The following is a 6,881-nucleotide window of genomic DNA, read 5'->3' on the forward strand; positions in this document are numbered from 1 at the left end:
AAACCTAACCCACGGAGTATGCGCTCGTTGGACCAGACCCACTGTGTTTCTTGACTCTTGAGTGGGTTAGGTTTTGTTCTTGAATTTTTATGGGCATTTTTATCTTTTTGGGCATAAGATGGACTTTGCAACCACAAATGAGAGGTTAACCAAATTGAAAGATTGTAGGAACATTGCAACTAAGGTGGTACGTTGAGGGGCCGGGGTAAGTGTAGTTTTCTCAAAAATATAACTCTCAAAGATAAAAATAAAAAAAATAAACCTCAAGGATTGATTCCATCAATTTTAAACCTTAAAAAGCGGCTTAATAAAAGATAAAATATGAGAGACTACTGAAGTTTGTTTTGGATTGAGTAAAGGTCATGGATGAGTCTAAAACTAAATTTCATCCAAACCAAAAATTGGGAGGCCAAGCATCAGCAAAACCCTTTGATGCTTCGCATAAATTATCACTATATAATGTGAATGCAAGATAACTCATAAATCGTTAAAAACATGGATATATAAGTGAAATAGCTAAAGAGTGGAGAAAATTTACAATTTATACCAATTCAAAACTAATTAATTAAAGAAAATCTAAAAATATTTTTAAAATCGTGTATTTTTCAAAACGCACCCCATTGCTTTGTCTGTTACACATTTCAGATAAAAATTCCCTTTAATTTATCCTTACCAATTGTCCTAAGGTATTTTTCCTATCGACAGAAAAACTATGTTGTTGCATATTATCATTTTCAAAACTCTAATTGAAATATGAGAGGGAAAAAAAAAATCTTGACTCAAAAACATTAGATCATAAAAAATATTTAACCATATACTTTGAATTATTTAACCAATTAATTTTTGGGTTTTGGCCCAAGGGGTGGCCGAACCATCCTTGGGGCCATGGGGTGGCTTCGGCCACCCACAACCGGCTCGTGGGGTGGCTCCGGCCACCCCTATGGCTCAGCTAGCCACCCCATATATATTTAATTTTGTTTTATATTTTATTTTTAGAATTTAAATAATAAAATATTATTTTTTAATTAGTAGGACACGTGACAGCTTGTAAACCCTTTGATGAGATTTAATGGCCAGAATTTTTTTTAAAAAAAATTGATGGACAATTTTTTAATTATTGCTGAGGATCCCAATCCCTTCCGAAAATTAGATCTTTTGGAGAAAGCGACGACAAGGCATCACTTGTAAAATCAATGTGGCCACATAAGACTGCGTTGAATATCCCCTGCTCCGATTTTGTCAAACCCAAACTTTTTCTTAATTAATTTCAAGTTAAATATAATAATACCCAAGAAAGTAATTAATTATGAGAGAGCCAAAAAAGAAAAAAGAAATACTAGCCCACAAAGGAGGAACACCGCATAAAAGAATATACAACATGACCCTAACACTCCAAATATCGACTTTTGGATTTTGGTCCATATCTCCTCTTCAAGACTTCAGGTGCAATGTAATATCAAATATGCACTATCAACAATATCTTTTAATAGTTCTGCCTATTATTTGATGTTGTAATATTGGTAAATAATTAATCCATAACAGAAACATCAATCTCATTATGGGTCTATTTGTTAACATTGTTAAAGTAATTATTAAGTGAATAAATTTATTTATTCTTATTAACTTAAATTGTTGAGACAAGTGATAATTTAACATAGTATCAGAGCCAAAGAACATGAAATCGAACCTTAACTCCATCAAATTATCTCCAATTTAAATTAAAAATTTCACGTGTTGGGTATCGACTATTAAAATGGAGCTTGAGCCCATATTAAAGTAATGATTACAAGTGATTAAATTTATTTCTTCAAGTTAGCTTAAGCTTTTGGGATAAGTATTGATTTAATAAATACGTTAATTTTGAGATGTGTATTTTGTATTTTGTATAAAAAAATGTTTTGACTAGATATAAAAGTGAAAATTGTTTTAACATTTTTATGACTATTCTGTGTTTTGGTTATTTATTAATGTTTGTCTTGAGAAGAGAAAACAAAAAATTATAACGGACCCAATAAATTTAATACACAATTAGTGAAAAATGTAATTTTGAAGATGCAGTTAGACGTTTGATAAAATTGCAATTCGATCGGCCTTTAAAATCGTATTTTTCAAAACGCATCCCATTGTCTATGATTTAGAACCATTTTTTTTTTTCCATTTTCAAGACGTTCTTATTTATTTTTTTATTTTTTAAATGAAATTTTGTTGCTTTGTCTGTTACACCTTTAGATAGATGATTGGGTCAGTTTTGGATAGATGATTGGGTCAGTATTGGATAGATAATTGCCTTTTAGACTAACTTTGCTTTTTAGAATTTGTCTTTGCCCTTCATTTTTGTCTTGATCATTAATGTGACTCTTATATATAGTTGGAGAAAGTGCCTTATCACTAATTATTTAAATTTAATTAGAGAAATTTAATCTCTGTATTTTCAATTTTGTAATAGATAGGGCTAAATTCACTTTACCCCTGAAATTTCAGGAGTTTTTCAATTCGAACCCCAATGTTTAAAAATTGGCAATGTAACCCCCTAATGTTTCAAAAATTTTTAATTCAGACCATCCGTTACTAATTCCCGTCTAATTAAACAGAAATCATCTCACGTGCGTCTCACGTGAGATTTTAATGCTTTCTATTTTAATTTTTCCCTCATTAAAACCCATGAAATTACGTAATTGGAGTGCTCGATGCAAAGATAATTTCAGAATGATGCATGGATGTTCACAAACAACGGGCAATCTGTTGTGAGAAGGTTTTAACGAGGCTTCGTGCCTTTCTTGAAGGATCACCGAGGAAGAAATCCGCGGCTGTGGAAGCGCTATACAAAATTGGGTGGATGAAGAAGGGCAAAGTGGATGCTAAAATTGATAAGAAGTTTTTGCAAGTAATCGGAAAGTCAGTGAAAAAAATCAATCGGATGCACAATTAGATGACGAGAATTTGAGATGTGTGACACAAGTACTCGTAGATATATTTGTGTTTCTTTGTTTGGATTTTTTTATTTTTTATATATATCAAAATTAGTTACTTCTCATTAGAAAATCAAATAACTAGAGCAGGTTGCTATAGTAATAACGTGTCGTGAATACAAGCAAAGGCATATCATGCCAAGTTTCAGTAATACAATTTGTCAAAGCAAACTTGCCTAAGTCGTGGGCCACTTTGTTGCCTTCGCGTTTCACAAAGGTAAGCTAGCAGTGAACAAACACCTGCAGCTCCACTTTAATTTCTTCAATCATGTGTCCCATGAAACTCCTATTAGCATCCTTGGAGTTTACCACATCAATAACCCCTTTGGCATCACCTTCCAAATGAATGTTTGAACAACCCAACTCATGACATATACGTTTTGAGATTACTATTATATCTTTGTTTTGATTTGAGATATATTAATATGTTCTTGAGATGTAGATATTCATTTGCATTAATTACATACATTTTGAGATATACATATGTTTTGAGATTACTGATCATATGCATTTTGATTTGAAATATATTGAGATATAGTTGTTTCTAAAATTTACGATGGGCTTGTTATTGTTAATTTTTGTCTAATTTATTATTGTAATCTTATATTTTTTAGAATTACTTAATATGTTCATTAATAATAATAATAATGAGAAAATACTTTAGGATTCCAGATTATGTTGATCAAGTAATATGTATTACATGGATGATAAAGTAGTTGCAAAAATAAATCTAGATTGAAGGTTTCATACGGTATTAAGATCTCGAAAAATTATAAATTAATGAAAATGATAAATTAATTGCCAAGAATATCTAAGGATTAAATAAAACCAAAATTAATTTATTTATCAATTAATTGGCAATTAATTTATCGTTTTCATTAATTTATATTTTTTTCGAGATCTTAATGCCATATGAAAACTTGCCAAAAAAACTTAAGGATTAAATAAAACTAAAATTAATTTTGTTGGTTCTAATGACCAACACATGGTCTGCACGCTAACCAATCATGGAGTCGTCTCGAAGTTGGCCGCGGCTCTCAACAATGTCCAACAACAAGCTCATTCAGAAGATGGAGGCCTCCTAGTCCAGATGGCAGAGGCGATCGGCAGCCTCATATGGCCATTCAACTTCAATGTAGCCGGCTCCTTCTGGCATTCTCTCACCCCCTCCTCATCCATCCAGATGAGACGGTAACTTATTTCTATTAATTGTGCTTCATTTGCGTCTTGAATTTTTAATTAATTTTTGTTTTTTTATAGGTTAAGGAATTGGTTGCCTCTTATTTGCTAAAGATGTGCGGAAAAGAAATTGTAGGTCACAAGCAAAATTTTAAAAGTGGGGAAGATGTTGATTCTGTCGTGACTTTGATGGAGAGCGATAGTGGAGCATCGGAGTGCTCGGTGCAAAGCAGAGGCTAAAATTGATAAGAAGTTTTTGCAAGCAATCAGAAAGTCAGTGAAGAAAATCAATTGGATGCACAATAAGATGACGGAGATTTGAAATGGGTAACACACGTACTCAGATATATTTGTGTTTCTTTGTTTTGATTTAAGAAATGTTAATATGTTTTTCAAATGCAAATATTTATTTGCATTAATTGCATACATTTTGATATATACATATGTTTTAAGATACTGATCATATGTATTTTGATTTGAGATATATTGAGATATAGTTGTTTCCAAAATTTACAATGGGCTTGTTATAGTTAATTTTTGTCTAATTTATAGGGGTTTCAAAAATTACCGGAAAACCGGAACCGGAACCAGGAAACCGGGGTCCCGGTTTGAAAATTCCAAAAACCGAGTACCCTGGTTCAGGTACCCGGTTTTTATCGGGAATACCGGCACTGGGTTTCCATTATATATATATATATATATTTACACTTAGGTTTAGGTTTAGGGTATTTTAAAAAATTAAATTTTTATTTCTAAGGCCCAAATAGGCAAAAACATTGATTTTTTAGGATTTTTGGACTTTTTTAGGTTTATTTTTTAATTATTTGGAACAATTACAACAAAGTTCCTCTAATTTAGACAAACAGACTAATAGATTTTTTTAAAAATGGGCCAACTTATGAAAAAAAAAAGGGCTTATTTTAGGCCCAATACCTAAAATAAGCCCAAAAACAAATTTTTTAAAAAAAATCGGTTACCGGACCGGGTAAAACCGAAACCGGGACCCCGGTTTAACTGGGATCCCGGTTTCTCAAAACCGAGAACAGGGGTACCCCGGTTCCGGTTCCCAATTTTGGCAAAAAATCGGGAAACCGGACCGTGCTGACACCCCTACTAATTTATTATTGTTGTCTTATATTTTTTAGATCCCTTCATATATTCATCAATAATAATAATAATGAAAAAATACTTTAGGATTCCAAATTATGTTGATAAGGTTAGCATTCTAGATTATGTCGATCAAGTGATATGTATTACATGAATAATAAATTAGTTACAAAAATAAATCTAGATTGAAGGTTTCATATGGCAATAAGATCTCGAAAAATGATAAATTAATGAAAATGATAAATTAATTGCCAAAAATATCTAAGGATTAAATAAAAACAAAATTAATTTATTTATCAATTAATTGGCAATTAATTAATTTATTTCATTAATTTATCTTTTTTCGATATCTTAATTCCGTATGAAAACTTGCCAAAAATATCTACGGATTAAATAAAATCAAAATTAATTTATTGGTACTGATGACCAACACACGGTACGCACACTAACCAATCTTGGAGTCGGCTCGAAGTTGGCTGCGGCTCTCAACAATGTCCAACAAAAAGTTCATCCAGAAAACACAGGCCACCTAGTCCAAATCTGTAGCCTCATATGGCCATTCAACTTCAATGTGGTCGGCTCCTTTTGGCATTCTCTCATCCCTCCTCACCCATCCAGATGAGACAGTAACTTATTTTTATTAATTGTGCTTGATTTGTATTTTAAATTTTAAATTAATTTATGTTTTATTTATAGGTTAAGAAATATGTTGCCTCCTGTTTGCTAAAGATGTGTGGAAAAGAAATTGTAGGTCACAAGCAAAATTTTAAAAGCAAAGAAGACGTTGATTTTGTGGTGACTTTGATGGAGAGCAATAATGAGAGCATCGGAGTGCTCGGTGTAAAGATAATTTTAGGATGCTGCGTGGATGTTCACAAACGATGGCTGTCTGTTGTAAGAAGGTTTTGACGAGGCTGCATGCCTTTCTTGAAGAATGACCGACGGAGAAAGATGCGGCTGTGGAAGCGCTGCGTAGAATCGGGTGGACGAAGAAGGGCAGAGCGGATGCTGAAATTGATGATAAATTTTTGCGAGCAATTGGAAAGTCAGTGAAGGAAATCAATTGGATGCACAATAAGATGATGGGGATTTGTGATGGGTGACACACATACTCGTAGCTATATTCGTGTTTCTTTGTTTTAATTTGCGATTTGTTAATATGTTCTTGAGATGCAGATATTCATTTGAGATATATTGAGATATCGTTGTTTCCAAAATTTACGATATACTTGTTATAGTTAATTTTTGTCTAATTTATTATTGTTGTTTTATACTTTTTAGATCCCATTAACATGTTCATCAATAATAATAATAATAATAATAATAAAATACTTTAGGATTCCAGATTATGTTGATCAACTGATATGTATTACATGGATGATAAAATAGTTGCAAAAATAGAACTAGATTGAAGTTTTGAATTAAGATATAGAAAAAGGATAAATTAATGAAAATGATAAATTAATTGTCAATTAATTGATAAATAAATTAATCAATTAATTGATAAATAAATTAATTTTGGTTTTATTTAATCCATAATTTTGGCAATTAATTTATCATTTTCATTAATTTATCCTTTTTCGAGATCTTAATGCCATATGAAACCTTCAATCTAGATTTATTTTT

Source organism: Corylus avellana, chromosome ca5 (genome assembly GCF_901000735.1).
Source record: "Corylus avellana chromosome ca5, CavTom2PMs-1.0".
NCBI lineage: Eukaryota > Viridiplantae > Streptophyta > Magnoliopsida > Fagales > Betulaceae > Corylus > Corylus avellana.